The sequence below is a fragment of the Pongo abelii genome, chromosome 16, assembly GCF_028885655.2.
Source record: "Pongo abelii isolate AG06213 chromosome 16, NHGRI_mPonAbe1-v2.0_pri, whole genome shotgun sequence".
In the NCBI taxonomy this organism is placed as follows: domain Eukaryota; kingdom Metazoa; phylum Chordata; class Mammalia; order Primates; family Hominidae; genus Pongo; species Pongo abelii.
Genome location: NC_072001.2, coordinates 71,213,883 through 71,231,840, shown reverse-complemented (window position 1 = coordinate 71,231,840; position 17,958 = coordinate 71,213,883). Strand labels below are relative to the sequence as shown.

The 17,958-nt window shown below is 39.9% G+C and overlaps 1 protein-coding gene across 2 annotated transcripts in view; it reads right to left on the bottom strand.

Moving 5' to 3' along the window:
* Nucleotides 1-17,958, bottom strand: part of PIAS1 (protein inhibitor of activated STAT 1) — a 133,358-nt gene that overhangs the window by 110,617 nt on the left and 4,783 nt on the right. The window contains exon 2 of one of the 2 annotated variants that reach the window (XM_063716200.1): nucleotides 3,781-3,902. The exons of the other annotated variant lie outside the window; for it this stretch is intronic. The gene's annotated coding sequence lies outside the window, so the exon portion shown is untranslated. The remainder of the gene's footprint in view (nucleotides 1-3,780; nucleotides 3,903-17,958) is intronic. 2 annotated transcript variants of the gene reach the window in all.

Here is a 17,958-nt window from a genome sequence, read left to right as displayed (position 1 = left end):
CAAAATGTGGTAAAACATTGATTTCCCAGTTTATGTCCTCCCATAGATTTTGAGTTTTTCAAGGGTAAACACTCATCTCCATATCCCCTATGCAAGTATAGTTAATGACACCAAGTAAGTGCCCAACAGATGATGATATGAATTCCTCTTCCTTTTATCATCTTAACACACCCTTTCCAGTTCTGTGCCATATATAAAATCTGCTAATTGTGCCCTTAAATATTCACCCAAGTCATCCTTAAGAACTTGGAATACGACAGTGTCAACTCTCTAGGGCCCTGAGTATATCATAAGAGATTATCATCCTCCAAGTAACAATAAAATTTAAGGCTACAGATGAAGATTATTCAACTATTTGCGATTAAGATGACTCTTTTCTCCTAGGACTCCCCAATCTTTTTTGTTGTTGTTCTTTGTTTTTTTGAAACAGAGTCTCACTCTGTCGCCCAGGCTGGAATGCAGTGGTGCGATCTTGGCAACCTGTGCCTCCTGGGTTCAAGCGATTCTCCTGCCTCAGCCTCCTGAGTAGCTGGGACTACAGGTGCATGCCACCATGCCCGGCTAATCTTTTGTATTTTTAGTAGAGACGGGGTTTCACCGTGTCAGCCAGGATGGTCTCAATCTCCTGACCTCATGATCCGCCCACCTCGGCCTCCCAAAGTGATGGGATTACATGCGTGAGCCACCGCACCCAGCCTGATTCCCCTATCTCAAGGTAAAAATAAACATCTTCCAGAGTGCACAAGAAAATTAAGGTTATCATATTTCAGTCCTGATTTATAAGTTTTAGACAGAAACAAGTTTTTAAAAAGATGTACACAAATGTTCTAAAAGCCCTAGGTGGCCAGGCGCGGTGGCTCACGCCTGTAATCTCAACACTTTGGGGAGGCGGCAGCGGGCAGATCACCTGAGGTCAGGATCACCTGACGTCAGCAGTTCAAGACCAGACCGGCCAACATGGTGAAACCCCATCTCCACTAAAAACATAAAAATTAACCAGGCGCAGTGGTGGGCGCCTGTAATCCCAGCTACTTGGGAGGCTGAGGCAGGAATATCACTTGAACCCCGGGGGGCCAACGTTGTAGTGAGCCGAGATCGCATCACTGCACTCCAGCCTGCGCAGCAGAGTAAAACTCCATCTAAAAAAAAAAAAAAAAAAAAAAAAGCCCTAGGAATGATTCCTTACAAACTACACAGAGAAATATTAAAAAGAAAAAAATAGGTTACAGCAAAAAGTTATTCAGGTCTTGCAATGACAGCTTGCCTAAATATTTTTTAAAATTCCATCAGAAGCCTATTAATAGTAATAACCCTTTCTTTTCTACACAGAATGGAACACTTTCACTTGATTATTCTACTAGTTATAGATAAGAGAAATAATTTCACAACAAAAGCATTCTTTAGTCTATGTAAAGTAAAACTGCTAACTTTCCACAAAACTTACAGATCATTATGATCATTATCTTCAGAACAGATTATTATGATTAAAATTTAAGTTTTATGATTTAAAGTAACATTTACAAAGTTACTACAGTAGCAAAAGCAAGTTTAAGAAAATGTTTTGGCTGGGCACAGTGGCTCACGCCTGTAATCCCAACACTTTGGGAGGCCGAGGTGGGCGGATCACCTGAGATCAGGAGTTCGAGACCAGCCTGGCCAGCATGGTGAAACGCCATCTCTATTAAAAATACAAAAATTAGCCGGGTGTGGTGGTGGGTGCCTGTAATTCCAGCTACTCAGGAGGCTGAGGCAGGAGAATTGCTTGAACCCGGGGGGGGGGGGGGGGGGGGGGGCGGGGGGCGGAGGTTGCAGTGAGCCAAGATCACGCCACTTCACTCCAGCCTGGGCAAAAGAGAGAGACTCCGCCTCAAAAAAAAAAAAAAAGAAAGAAAATGTTTTTATTTTCTTTCAAAAATTCCATTAATGTACATAAAAATACATTTTCAAGGTGAGGCCCATGAAAACATATTACACATTCTTCCTGAAATTTATGGAAAAGGAAAATGAGCTACTCACAAAACTCTGAGGCCAAAAACCCAAACAGACTATACTTTTTAGCATCCATTTTAACATATCCAAAACATTAAACGAAAAAGCAAAAAGAAAAAAAAAAAGGAATGCTAAAGTTACAGATAAGAAGCAATTTTTTTAAAAACACAAAAAAACAAAGTTTAGCTATCTACAATTTACTCTGTCAAAAAGAAAAAAAAAAGTTTAATTGTCCATGTCTAAAGGACAATTCATAAACTAGCCAAAAGAAGAAATGATCTGTGGTTATGGTTTTATAAAAAAAGTCTTTTATCTTTTGTGGACATTAAAAAGTGAAATAAAATATGAGGTTTATCATAATCAGTCAAAAAGAACAATTACTGAAAACTCATTCTTAATACCATTCCTTGAACATATAGCTAATCAAATTACAGAGTACTTCTCCTAATACTCAATGCAGCCAATGTTCTTAAAAGTTTAAAAATAAAAGTTATTTTACTTCCTGTAATCCCAGCACTTTGGGAGGCTACTCAGGAGGCTGAGTTGGGAGGATGGCTTGGGCTCAGCAGATCAAGCCTCCGGCCTGGGCGAAAGAGCATGACCCTGTCTAAAAATAAAAATAAAAATAAAAAAATTTAATTTATAAAAAAGGAAAAAAAAGTAGAGATAAACTCTATGACAGAAGAAGAACAATATCACTGAATCCTAAGTCTAAAGTAATCCCTTCACTCAGCTCAGTCTTCCTGAGTGATCTCATCCACTCGTAACTTCAAAACACCATCCCTAAATTAACAATTTCCAAATCTTTATTTCCAGCCTAACCTTGGTCTCCTAAACTCCAAATCCACATCTGCTAAACACCTCTCCTTATATCCCAGGAGTCATCAACTCAACATATTCGAATCTAACACATCAACTCTCTCCAAATCACCAGTCAATGCCAGAAGCTGCTACACCACCTTCTTGTTCACGTCCAATCTATTTACCAAGTCCTGTCAATCTTAACACCTTAAAATATCTAAGTCCCTATTACCACTCTAATTCAGAGTCTGCAAGAGATTCTTAACTTTTCTCCCTGCCTCCAATATTATCCTCTCCAAGTCATTCTCCTCACTATTGCCAGTGATCGTTCTAAAATATAAATCTAATGATGTCACGCTTGTGCTTAAACTTTTCCATGATCACCTACTGCACTCAGAGGCCCCATGTCCTTAGCATGACCACTGTAACCAATCTTTTAACCAACTCTCCATCTTCCAGGACTTTTATATATGCTGTTCTTTCAAGGAGAAGCTCTTCTCCCCCCTCCCATCCCAGCCTTTTACTAGCTAACTCCAACTCATTCAGTTCTCAATTTTGATGTCACAACCTTTGGGATATTTTCCTTAATCCACTCCTAACATTAAAAAAATTTACCCTTTTATGTGCTCTCCTGTTTAACTCAGTTTACCGCTCTTATGCCATATGTAGAGAGGCCCTGTTTACTTGTCAATTCTTGACCAAAATACATGCTCTCTCTATAGAGACCGTCTTGTTCATCATCAATAAATATGCGTAACAACGGTTTGGCACCTGTTAATTATTACAAACCATATTGGTAATGCAAATCTATTAGAAATTACACATATAACCTCGCTGGGCATGGTGGCTCACGCCTGTAATACCAGCACTTTGGGAGGCCAAGATGGGCGGATCACAAGGTCAGGAGATCGAGACCATCCTGGCTAACACGGTGAAACCCGGTCTCTATTAAACAATACAAAAAAATGAGCCGGGTGTGGTGGCGGGTACCTGTAGTCCCAGCTACTCAGGAGGCTGAGGCAGGAGAATGGCGTGAACCCAGGAGGCAGAGGTTGCAGTGAACCGAGATCGCGCCACCGCACTCCAGCCTGGGCGACAGAGCAAGACTCCATCTCAAAAAAAAAAAAAAAAAAGGAATTATACATATAACCTCTCACAAATAAGGACATTATATAAATGTACCCAGTGCCTACTGAGCATACTGGCATCCAAACTCAGCAACTAGTGTTCAAACAATAATTTTTTAGTTTTAAGGGCTAAACTGAAGTTTATACTTAATCCTACAAAGAATGAGAAGTTATAAAAACATTTTCAATTGCAGAAAATGTTAAAGGGAGGAAATGGACATAAAAAAATCAATCTAATTGAAGAGTAAATAATTTGAAAGGGGATGTAAGATATGAGACCAATTTAGAGGCTGTTTTATGAATACGAAATTGACACTACAAGAGTCTGAAATAGTGACGGTAACAACTGAGAAGGAAAGGCAGGTATAACATTAAGAAGATCTGAAAAGACTTGGATGTGGAGGAAGTCTGTAGTTCAGATGGTTCAGAAATAGGGAAGACTTCTTTGAGTACACTAACTCAGTCAGGTTTCCTGGTTAATGTTCTTACAGAATTCTGTCCCTTTCCTTTATAGCATTCAACATAGTTTCAGACTCTATACATAGTTTCAATGTGGAAAATTCTCATAACAATCTGGCCCCAACTTCCCATAACTCTTTTTTTTTTTTTTTTTTTTTTGAGATGGAGTCTCGCTCTGTCGCCCAGGCTGGAGTGCAGTGGCGCAATCTCAGCTCACTGCAAGCTCCGCCTCCTGGGTTCACGCCATTCTCCTGCCTCAGACTCCCGAGTAGCTGGGACTACAGGTGCTCGCCACCACGCCCAGCTAATTTTTTTTGTATTTTTAGTAGAGACAGGGTTTCACCATGTTAGCCAGGATGGTCTCGATCTCCTGACCTCGTGATCCGCCCATCTCGGCCTCCCAAAGCGCTGGGATTACAGGCGTGAGCCACTGCGCCCGGCCAACTTCCCATTAACTCTTATTACTCTCTTACACAGATATCCACATGTGGATCTGGTAGCTGTTCCACAAACATACCTCAATGTTTTCTCTCCTCATTACCTTTGCTCATGCTGTTCCCCCTGCTTCAAAGAATATCTCAGTAATCACCTTTTTTAATTTTCTTTTTTTAAAGACAGGGTTTCACTCTGTCACTCAGGTTGGAATGCAGTAGCATGATCATGGCCCACTGCAGCCTTGACTTCCCAGGCTCAAGCAGCCCTCCCACCTCAGCCTCCCAAGTAGCTGGGACTACAGATTCACGTCACTCCCCATGGCTAATTTCTGTTTTTTTGTAGAGTTGGCCAGGCTGGTCTCAAACTCCAGGACTCAAGTGTTCCGCCCCACCTCAGCCTCCCAAAGTGCTGGGATTACAGGTGTGAGCCACTGTGCCTGGCCACCAACTTCCAAAACTCTTCTAAGGCCCAGTCTGAAATAAGCTTAGCCAGAAGTGACCTCTTCGTCTTATTCCTCTTATGAATACATTGTTAACTACTTAGATTTACATGGTTGTTTTGTTGGTACTGCTTTCTATTATTGTTTATTATTTTTCTCCTCAAAAGAATGAAGCTGGCCAGGCGCGGTGGCTCACGCCTGTAATCCCAGCACTGTGGGAGGCCGAGGCGGGTGGATCACAAGGTCAAGACCAGCCTGGCCAACATGGTGAAACCCCGTCTCTACTAAAAATACAAAAAATTAGCTGGGCGTGGTGGCATGCACCTGTAATCCCAGCTACTCAGGAGGTTGAAGCAGAGAAATGCTTAAACCTGGGCGACAGAGCGAGACTCTGTCAAAAAAAAAAAAAAAGGAATGAAGCAAACTCCCTGAGGTTAGCCACTCCGTGGAGGGAAGGGAGGTAGAGGCGGGGGGCAGGGGTGAAAAGAAGGTCATTAATTCCAAAAACAAAGAACAGCAGAAGAGAAAGCACCAGCTCAATGAAAATAAGCCTCAACGTCCACTCCCTCTCCCAAAGGATTCTGCCACTGGGTTCTACAAACCCCTACAATTGTCCTCCCACCTAATTCCCATTCTACTTATGAGCAGTAATATCTCTAGAAAAGTGCTGTTCAAAGGAAATACAATGTAAGCTGCAAATATTGGGACACACACATAATTTTAAATGTGCTACTAGCCACATTTTAAAAAGTAAAAAGGCCAGGCACAGTGGTTCATGCCTGTAATCCCAACACTTTCAGAGGCTGAGGTAGGACGATCACTTGAGCCCAGGAGTTCAAGACCAGCCTGGCCAACATAGTGAGACCACATCTCTATTTCGAAAAATTACAAGTAAGTGAAATTAATTTTAATGATATATATTTACTTAATCCAATAAACCTAAAATATTATTTCAACATGCAATCAATATCAATTATTAATGAGATATTTTCCATTCTTTTTTTCACACTATGTCTTCGAAATCCAGTATGTTTTACACTTACAGCAAATCTTAATTAGGACTAACCATATTTCAAGTTCTCAATACCCACACAGAACTAGTGGCCATAGTACTGGACAGCCCATCTTCTAGGTCATCCTGTCATTCACTGAAGTAAAGTTTTAGTACCTGCCTTGGCCATTCAGGCTCCAACTTAACTCCTCATCATTACTTTCCACCCTCAGCTACCCACTTCCCGGGCCACATCTTAGACCTTTCCAGCAGAACCTGCACCACCTTCAAAATCACTAACTCGAACATTTCATTTTCCAACTACAACCTCCTTTTCTTACTTGCTTCATTTCAAGAATTCAATTCACAAAGATCTCTAATTCATTGATGTTGTCATGCCCTATCCATTAGCCCCTAAACATTTCTTTGCAAAATTCCCTTGTCCCTCCACGCCTGGCACATTCAACTAGTTCCCACCTTGTAGGAGAAAAGAATGCATGCACTCATGAAGATGGATGTTATTTTACATCCACAGTCGTCAATCTCAATGGTCACAGGCATCTCACTAAACTTTCCAGTGAGCCAGCAATCAAACTTTCTAAAATAACTCTTTCATATCTTTTCCTTGCTCCTCCCACATCTCCTTCCTCCAAAAACTACCTTTAGGAAGCATATATACAACAAATGACTATTAAACTTTAACAATGCATTTAACATTGTTATTTCATATTCAAGAAAACATTTCCCAAAATAAAGTTTTTGCTAATTATTAAAACATCTGCTCTCTATAAAAATTCAAATATGGAAAGGTACAAGAGAACCAAACTATTTTTCATATACTTACAGGAGTACTAGAATGTAATTTCTTTTTTTTTTTTGAGACGGAGTCTTGCTCTATCACCCAGGCTGGAGTGCAGTGGCATGATGTCGGCTCACTGCAAGCTCCGCCTCCCAGGTTCACACCATTCTCCTGCCTCAGCCTCCCGAGTAGCTGGGACTACAGGCTCCCACGCCACCATACCCAGCTAATTTTTTGTATTTTTAGTAGAGACGGGGTTTCACCATGTTAGTCAGGATGGTCTCAATCTTCTGACCTTGTCATCCGCCCGCCTTGGCCTCCCAAAGTGCTGGGATTACAGGCATGAGCCACCGTGCCCGGCCTAGAATGTAATTTCACAAAAGCAAAAACTCTATTTCATTCCCAAATGACGTGTGAGCATTTAACACAGCTGATTTGGCATATAAATCAGCACTCATTTTTATTGATAGAATGACTGGATAAGAACCTTGCTTTAAGTAAATGTGATACCAAAGGCCAAACGGACAAAAGGAAGGAGGAGGGGAGCGTAAGGGAGAATGCTTATTTGTTTGCAAGATTTAGCAGAGAATACCTATAGCCGCAAAGAATACTTATAGCCCAGTAAAGGAATAACTATTTTTATGTTTTACTGAGAGTTTTTTAAACGTATCCAAAAAAATAATGGACAAGGACAGGTGCGGTGGCTCACGCCTGTAATCCCAGCACTTTGGGAGGCTGAGGTGGGCGGATCACAAGGTCAGGAGTTCGAGACCAGCCTGGCCAACGTGGTGAAATCCCGTCTCTACTAAAAATACAAAAATTAGCTGGGCACGGTGGTGCGCGCCTGTAATCCCAGCTACTGGGGCAGCTGAGCCAGGAGAATGGCTTGAACCCAGGAGGTGGAGGTTGCAGTGAGCCAAGATTGTGCACTGCACTCCAGCCTGAGTGACAGAGCAAGACTCCACCTCAAAAAAAAAAAAAGAAAAAAAAAGGACAAAAACGTTTAAGGTGTAATACAGACTTTAATGGTCTATGATTCTGCCAAAAAGCTGGACTTTTCTCATAACTCTGATGATTCAACTTCTTCATGGATGACAGCATTGACACATATAAACCTGAGCACTTTTCAAGACTTAACCCAGGCCAGGGGCGGTGGCTCATGCCTGTAATCCCAGCACTTTGGGAGGCTGAAGTAGGCGGAACACCTGAGGTCACGAGTTCGAGACCAGCCTGGCCAACATGGCGAAACCCCTTCTCTACTAAAAATACAAAAATTGGCCGAGCATGGTGGCAGACGCCTGTAATCCCAGCTACTCGGGAGGCTGAGGGTGGAGAATCACTTGTACCCAGGAGGCAGAGGTTGCAGTGAGCCGAGATCACGCCATTGTACTCTAACCTGGGTGACAGGAGTGCAAACTCAGTCTCAAAAAAAAAGACTTAACCCCGGATAAATCACTGTGGTAATTAACTTAAGTCCCTTCTTCCACAAACATCATCAGATGTACTTACTGTAATCTATGAGCACGTATATTGGCCATGCTCTGTCCTTCAGGCTGGAGTACAGTGGCGCCATCACAGCTCGCTACAGCCTCAACCTCCTGGCTCAAGCGATCCTCCCACCTCAGCCTCCCGAGTAGCTGGGCCACAGGCACGCGCCTCAGCCAGCTAATTTTTGTATTTTTTTGTAGAGACAGGTTTTCGCCATATCGCCCAGGCTGGTCTCAAACTCCTGCACTCAAGAAATCTGCACGCTTCAGCCTCCCAAAGTGCTGGGACTACAGATGTAAGCCACCACATTCACCCTAAACATATTTTCAGGTCTCCAAAACTTTCCTCTCCACCTTCTCCTATGGAATCCTCCTCTTTGAAGAATGCTATAGTAAATCTGGAAATTTACAAGACTATGATATAAAATATTAGATGCAACGGTTTTAAGACAACATTACAAACAATAATATACAAAACCATTGTTTCACTCCTAGTTTTTACCTTTAAAATAAACTACTGATACAAGTTACCTAGAGGAAATGGGGAAGAGAGGATGAGGGTGCACAAAGGAAGCCCTCAAGGTTTTAGAATGCTCTATTTATTAGGCTTGATGTTTGCTTTACTACCTGTCTATAAGTTACACATTTTTCTATAAGGTTATACATACTATGCTGTATATAATTTAATTTTTTTAAAAAAAGCAACCTAGCTTTCTCTTAGAAAATAACACAATTTCTACTACCACTCAATATAAATCTTAATTCAACATAGGCAACTATTTAAGAATCATTATTATATATTAATATAGTTTGTATTATAAGCTTCACAGAAAGTTTACAATGACCTCCAGTTAAATATGAATTCACCATATACAAATGTCTGCCATATTCCCCCCATAAAGAGAAACAAAATGATAGTGAGGGAAGAAAAAAAGAAAAATCTTTAATCCACAAGGACAAAAAGAAAAAAATAACCAACTAGAAATTTCAACAAACTTTTTGATGATGAAAAGCAGGCAATGCAGTGGTAACTAAATCAGAAGAGGAAGCTACAACCTACAATGCCTAGAAAGAGGAATACTAAAGAAAGGCAAGCAAATCTAAAAACACAGGCGGCAAGGTACAAGATGGCTGTTGGAAAATCTGAACACACAGGATGGTTAGACCCTCAGGTCTCCTCTAACTAAATATCCAGGAGACAACTTCCCTACCATGCCCCCTAGCCTCTCGTAACACAAGAGGCCAGAGGCTTACTGGACAACTGAACCAGAGAGGCTCCAGACTCAGACCAGCATGGAGCTAAGATCAAGGGTGAGGTACAAGTCTAAACATGTGGAGATTAAGCAAAGCCTGCATACTCATAAGTGGGACATCTTTATCCAGGTAAAGGCTACTTACCTGGCTGATTACCTTACTTATCAGCCAGGTAAGTAGCCTCAACAAGAGATTGTAGAATTCCTCTCTGGAAAAAATGGACAGACCAGACCTACTCACACTTAGAAGACCATTAATCTCATTCCTGGGACTATCTAAATTCAGAGGTGAAGACTAATGGCAATTCTAAAATTCATGTTCTTTTCCCTGATTATGATTCAATTAGACACAAAATACCATACTTTTTTTTAAAGATCTTTAACCTTTAAGATGTTACCTGATTTTGAAATCACATATTAGAATAACTTCTGGGACAAAAATATTCCTTTTCCAGTCTTACTTTGACACCCTGGGGAAAGATGTTTAAGGAACAGAGGCTGAAGTTTTTCACACACCACTCTAAAGAAATGCAGGAAGAAACTGAAAAGCATTCAGAGTCTTACAATTTCTAGGTCCTGTTTCATGTTTATCCCACAAAAGGGAAAGGAGAAAAACAAAATAGGTAGAATGCAAATCAATCATATATATTTGGTAAGAGCTAAGCTCTGCTGGAGAGGAAATTATTGGCTAACATTAAGTTAGGGAATTTTTCATTTATTCATGTGATTCTTATATTTTACTACAGAAAAAGCAATCAGGCCAGGCATGGTGGCTCACACCTGTAATCCCAGCACTTTGGAAGGCTGAGGCGGGTGGATGATCTGAGGTCAGCAGTTCAAGACCAGCCTGGCCAACATGATGAAAGCCCATCTCTACTACAAACACAAATATTAGCTGGGCACAGTGGTGCGCATCCTACTCGGGAGGCTGAAGCAGAAGAATTGCTTGAATCCAGGAGGCGGAGGTTGTGGTAAGCCGAGATCATGTCACTGCACTCCAGCCTGGGCAACAGAACGAGACTCTGTCTCAAAAAAAAAAAAAAAAGAAAAAAGAAAAAACATAACTTTGAAAAAATAAAAAGTTATGTATTTCCCACACCATTACTGATTAAAAGTACTTCAAGCCAGGTGCAGTGGCTCAACACCTTGAATTCCAACACTTTTGGGAGGCTGAGGCATGAGGATCACAGGAGTCTGAGCAGCCTGGGCAACACAGCAAGACCCCATCTCCAAAAAAAAAAACTTTTAGTCAGCTGAGAGCATGGTGGCAAGCACCTGAAGTCCTAGCTACTCAGGAGGCTGAGGTGGAAGGATCACTTGAGCCCAGGAGTTCAAGGCTGCAGTGAGCCATGATCATACCACTGCACTCCAGCCTGGGCAAGAGAGGGAGACCCAGCCTGGGCAAGAGAGGGAGACCCTGTCTCCAAAAAAAAAAAAAAGTACTTTAAGCACATTCATTCAGTGCAATGCAAGCTACTACCGTTCAGCATTACTTACAGAGATGCAGGATTTAATTAAATAGCTTAGCAAACTGCCTTGTAAGAGGATCACTAGAAGTAAATTTTTTTCCTTTTTTTTTTTTTCTCAAGACAGGGTCTCACTCTGTCACCCAGTTGGAGTGCAGTGGATCTCAGTTCACTGCTACCTCCGTCTCCCAGGATCAAGCAATCCTACCACTTCAGCCTCCCAAGCAGCTGGAACCACAGGTGTGCATCAACATGCCCAGCTAATTTTTTGTATTTTTGGTAGAGATGTGGTTTTGCCATGTTGTCCAGGCTGGTCTGGAAACCCTGAGCTCAAGCACTCTGCCCGCCTTGGTCTCCCAAAGCACTGGAATTACAGGTGTGAGCCACTGCCCCCAGCCTTATTTTTCCTTTTAAGTTATAAAAAATACCATGAGTGAGAAGGTGAAAGGGATCATCCCATTTTAAATTAGGCACTGCTGTACTGTAAATTTTAAATTTTAAAAAAGATAAAGTTTTCAAAGTTTTTGCTCTCGGGACTCTTGAAAGTGGAGGACCATCCCCCCCACAAAAAAACTTTATGTTGATTAAATCTATCAATATTTACTGTATTTGCAGTTAAAGCAGAAAACTTTAAAAGATTTGTCATTTAAAAAAAATAATAGCTGGGCATGGTGTCTCATGCCGTAATCCTAACACTTTGGGAGACCGAGGCAGGCGATCACTGGAGCCCCCAACTTCGAGACCAGCCTGGGCGACATGGCAAAGCCCATCTCAAAAAATAAATTAATTAATTAATCCATTACTTGTTAACATAAATCTCATATTTTAAAAATATTTTTAATAAAAATTAGAAGACTATCATGGTTTTACATTTTTGCAAATCTCTTTAACATCTAGCTTAATAATACATCTTGATTCTCACATCTACTTTCCCATTCAATCTGTGTATTAGATTGTTTTGGATGAAGAACATAAAGGAAATCTAGCCTTATGAAGCTCTATAGAGTTGGGAAAAAATAGAGTATTTTTATTAAAATGCTCTAGCCTTTTCAGATAACTTTCGATATTCTTTGATCCTTCACCAAAACACAACAAATGGCAGGTTCTTAAAGGCTGCTGCAACACAGGAATCTGAAACCGTTATCAGTGAATATTTCCCACTCTGATAAATTGAAATTCATTGGTCTATCTTCCATTTCCAATGGATCTTTTTATCCAGGCATGATTTTGTAATATCATGCATTGGTTATTTGGAAAATATTAGTTCACTGAGTTATGCAGTTCTTCCAAATGTTGACATATTTCACTATGCAACTTCAACATAACACATTCATTAATATCACACTGATCTTATCAAAAAAGTCAAGTATTGGGAAACTGTCAAGCTCACAGTGGCAAATACATGTCTTCCAAAGTTCTATTTTCACTTGAAAGCTTAAATTTTATCATTAGTAACAAATATTGTCAGTTGTTTTCCCTGTAGTGACAGGCACACTTTGTTTATTTTCATGAAAATGTATGCCAAATACCCAAGTCTGTATAACCATACTTTGCCAGCCATTTTTTCAAGTAAAAATGGTATTCCATTTAAAAAGCTCACAACTCAACTGCACAATTTCTTTTCCTTGAGTTAACCACCAGATTTGATATTCAATAAAAGTGTTTTACAGGTACTTTTCATTTCATCATACAAAATACATTTTTAAATGTACTCAAGGATTAAGATACAATAAAATTAGTAAGTTTTACTGCTTCATCAAGGACATAAAGTTTAACTGGCATTTTTTTTTTTAATTCCAAGTGCACGTGATGAAGAACACAACTACTAGTACAATTTAGTACCACTGCCTTAATTTGTGCCAAGGTGCTGGCAGTTTTACCCACCACTGATTTTGCAAATGTCAGCACGTAAATAATGCCTATTATTAGGAAAATCATTTTGACCTGGAGAACCCTCAGAAAAACTTCAGGGAACCACCAGAGGCCTGAGAAATAGACTTTGAAAACCTCTGTAAGAACTGATGTATTACTTGTATAATTTTTAAAAAGATAATTTTTAGTAAACATTCCGCTATAACAGAAATATTTAAATAAATATACATACATGTGATAATATATTAAATCACCAATAACCTGGTACCTCATACACAGCAGATACCCAAAAATATAATAAATAACAGAATGTGATAAATAATTCTTTAATAAACAACAATTACTGAGAATCTACTATAAGCCAGTTTCTAAGCCAGTTCTGTGCCTCTTAGTCCCCTCCTTGGGTAACTTACAGAAGCCCATAGACCAGAATGATTATTTTAACATATGAGAAAAAATATTTACTCTGAAATCTTTCCAATCTTTAAGATTAGACTTGCATGACTGCAAGAAAAAGTCTTAAAATTCACCATAAAGCACAAGATAGCATGTTAAGTTCTATTTTAAGCACTATGCCATGAGCTTTTTTAAAAACAGGCTTGCTCACATTCAGAAACCCAAATACAAAATGAATTGCTTTGGCTGAGCACTGCCAGGACTGCATAAAGACCCTGCGTTCCATTTCTCCTCAAGCTATACAATCCTTACCTGTGATGTTTTCATTCCTATCGTTAAGTGAAACTCCAGCATTAATACTACAGAGGTTACATTAAATGTGGCAATTATTTTTTTAAAAAAAACCAGTACTGTATAGCAAAACCATCGAAACAAGTTGTTAAGAACTTTTAACCATATACACTGATAAATTCAAGAGGTAAATCTCTATAAACATACATAGGGAATATTACACACTGTTAAAAAGAATGAGACCATCTCATTGTTTGGACATGTCATGGAAAGACCTTCACTATCTATTGTGAAAAAAAGCAAACTGTAGGATGCTACATATAGTATGGTCTCACGGTTTTAGAAAAGATATTTATGTACAATGTACATTCACTTAAGTTCCTTCTATGTGCCTAGTTTTGTTCTCATCTAGACATACACACACACAATAAATTAAAAATATTATACAGACATACACATTTAAATGCCCATGCAGAGAAAAAAATGAATACAAGGCCAGACACAAAAAGCGACATATTTTTATTCCATTTATATTAAATGCCCAAAATAGGCAAGTCTACAGAGACTCAAAATAGATTATCAGTTGCCTAGGGCTAAGAGTGAGGTAAAGTTTGGGAAGGGGATAATGCTAAAAGGATGTAGGGTTGCTTTTCGAAGTGAAAAAATATTCTAGAACTGATTGTGGTTAATGGTTACACAACTCTGTGAATACACCAAAAACTACCTGACTGTGCACTTTAAATAGGTGAACTGTAATGGGATATGTTAATTTTATCTCAATAAAGCTGTCACCTCCCCCTGCCCACCCAAATAAGAATACACAGATATACACCAAACTGATTGCCTCTAAGAATGAAGATGATGAGGTCTTTCCATTTTTACCCTATTTACTGTTAGATCATTACAATGAGAAGTGTATTCACTTATTATCTCTATAACTTAAAACAATGTAAAAGGTAAATCTAAAACAGCCCTTGATAAATTATTCTGGATTTAATGTTATTCAAGTTCATCTAAGCAGCAGCAAGAAAAAAGAGCGAAGATATGACCCTAAGAATATTTTCAATTTAGACTGTCTTATAGACAAGAGCATCAGGCCCTAGTCTCTGACAGAAACAAATCTTGAACATAATTTGTTCATCTGACACATGTATATTAAAAACACCTATTGTGTCCACAGGGTAGGGATGGGAGAATGGGGGGGTGTACAAACAGAATACCAGCCAACAAAAAGACGCAAACTAACAGCTCTGGCTTTAAGTTAAGGGCTTTTGCTATATAGCTGAAGAAACAAAACACACATACAAAGTGGAATGGGGTCAGACAACAGAAAATCTTGAATACTAGACTGAGAACTAAGACTTCATCCAGTTTTCGATGGAAAGCCATTCAAAGTTTTTATAGATAGGAGTGACAGAATGAAAGGAGTGTTTTGGTGAAATTAACCCAGCAACCAAAGGGGGTAAACTGAAAGCAGTGAATAGCAGAAAAGGTAAAAAAAGAGATTAAGTTTTCAAAAATAGGAACGTTTACAACAGTCCTATGAGAGTTACTGATATCTCCATTGCTAGTTAATATTCAAAGGATTTATGTTTGTTTTGTTTGCTTGATTTAAGGAAAAGCTGAAAAATAAAAAGGTGGTTTCTTCATTTTGATGAATTTTAGAAGTTCATAGCTAAGAATGAAGACTTACCAGAAAAGTCTGAAGGAAGGGTTCTAGGGAATTATCTTTTCATGTGACACTACTGAAACCAAGAGTAGAGGGAATCAAAAGTAACAGGAGTTGCACAATTTTTAACATGGAAGGGGAAGTATAGTCACAAACATCTAGCAAAAAGTGCAGTGGCAATTAATACTTCTGAAATCGATGGTTAAAGACAACTAAGTACTTTAAAATTGTCTCTACTGCCTATTTCAAAGAAATCCTAATGATAAAATGTTACATAAATGCAGATTTAGGTGAAGACCAAAGTCGAAGGAATCAAATTTAGAGTACGATCAATTTCCTCAAGTTCCTTCTACATGCACTACTTTTCAGATGTTGCACAAATAGCATTCTTAATTCACATATGCATTTATTAACTGGTTTAACTCATAAAGGTTTTTTCTAAAAATAAAAATGCTTTCATTGCCTATGTTATCTTTCTAAAACCAGATCCTGGGCCAGGCACGGTGGCTCACGCCTATAATCCCAGAACTTTGGGAGGCTGAAGCAGGCAGATCACGAGGTCAAGAGATAGAGACCAACCTGGCCAACATGGTGAAACCCTGTCCCTACTAAAAATATGAAAATTAGCTGGGCCCAGTGGCGCGTGCCTGTAATCCCAGCTACTCGGGGGGCTGAGGCAGGAGAATCGCTTGAACCCGGGAGGCAGAGACTGTGGATCCTTGAAACAACGTTACCTCCCAATTTAATACTATGGCAACACTTTGTTTTGAGATTAAAAATATGGTAAAGTCTTATTTCCATTTTCTCTATATTAATGTTCAGTATAGTGTTTGTTTTTTGGGGGATTTTTTTGTTTGTTTTTGAGACGGAGTCTCACTCTGTCACCCAGCCTGGAGTACAGCAGCACGGTCTCAGCTCTCCGAAACCTCCGCCTCCCAGGTTCAAGCAATTCTCCTGCCTCAGCCTCCTGAGTAGCTAAGATTACAGGTGCACACCACCATACCCGGCTAATTTTTGTATTTTTAGTAGAGATAGGGTTTCACCATGTTGGTCAGACTGGTCTCGAACTCCTGACCTCGTGATCTGCCCACCTTGGCTCCCAAAGTGCTGAGATTACCACGTCTGGCAATGTTCAATATAGTTTTAAAATGCCAGTTAAAAACTGATAAGCATCAGCTGGGCATGGTGGCTCACACCTGTAATCCCAGCAAAACAAAAAACACTGATAAGCATCTAAATAAGGTAAAAAAACTTGCAATATTTGATCACTGTGATATAATTTCCAAAATCAAACATACTTGCATACTTGAAATTCTACTATTCATAGAATAGTAGGAATAGATTATAAAATACTATTTCATAATCGATTTCATACTTTATCAAATATTCTGATGCTGAAGTAATGTTTGCTTACATTTTGTAAAACCTGTATCTGCCATCATTTAATAATCTTATCTCACATATTACAGATACATAAACAATAAAGGTATGACAATGAACAAACCAAGAATGACTAATTTATTTCACTGACAACATTTTACCTAATTTGTAGAATGGGTGCAGTGGCACAGTACCTCACACCTGTAAAAACCATTTGCAGGCCCAGCACAGAGGCACAGTGTCTCACACCTGTAATCCCAACACTTTGGGAAGCTGAGGCAGCACTGCTTGAGGCCAGGAATTTGAGACCAGCCTGGGCAACACAGTGAGACCCCTGACTCTACAAAAATAAATAAATTTGTATTGCTTTCTTTTTTTTTTTTTTTGAGACGGAATCTCACACTGTAGCCCAGGCTGGAGTCCACTGGCACAATCTCGCTGCAACCTCTGCCTCCCAGGTTCAAGCGATTCTCCTGCCTCAGCCTCCTGAGTAGCTGAGATTACAGGCGCCCGCCACCACGCCCAGCTAATTTTTTGTATTTTTAGTAGAGACGGGGTTTCACTATGTTGGTCAGGCTGGTCTTGAACTCCCGATCTCGTGATCTGCCCACCTCAGCCTCCCAAGGTGCTGGTATTACAGGAGTGAGTCATGGCGTCCGGCCTGCATTGCTTTCTAAAGCACAAAAAAGATCTGTCATATCAATATATTCAGTTAAAATAAAACATCTGCAAACTTTGGTACATGTCTGCAATGACACTGCAAAAAAAGTAGAATAATCTGGGCTGGGCGCAGTGGCTCATGCCTGTAATCCCAGCACTTTGGGAGGCCGAGACGGGCGAATCACAAGGTCAGGAGATCAAGACCATCCTGACTAACACGGTGAAACGCCGTCTCTACTAAAAACATACAAAAAAATTAGCAGGGCGTAGTGGCGGGCACCTGTAGTCCCAGCTACTCCGAAGGCTGAAGCAGGAGAATGGTGTTAACCCGGCAGGCGGAGCTTGCAGTGCGCCGAGATCGCGCCACTGCACTACTGCCTGGGCGACAGAGCAAGACTCCGTCTCAAAAAAAAAAAAAAAAAAAAAAAAAGTAGAATAATCTGA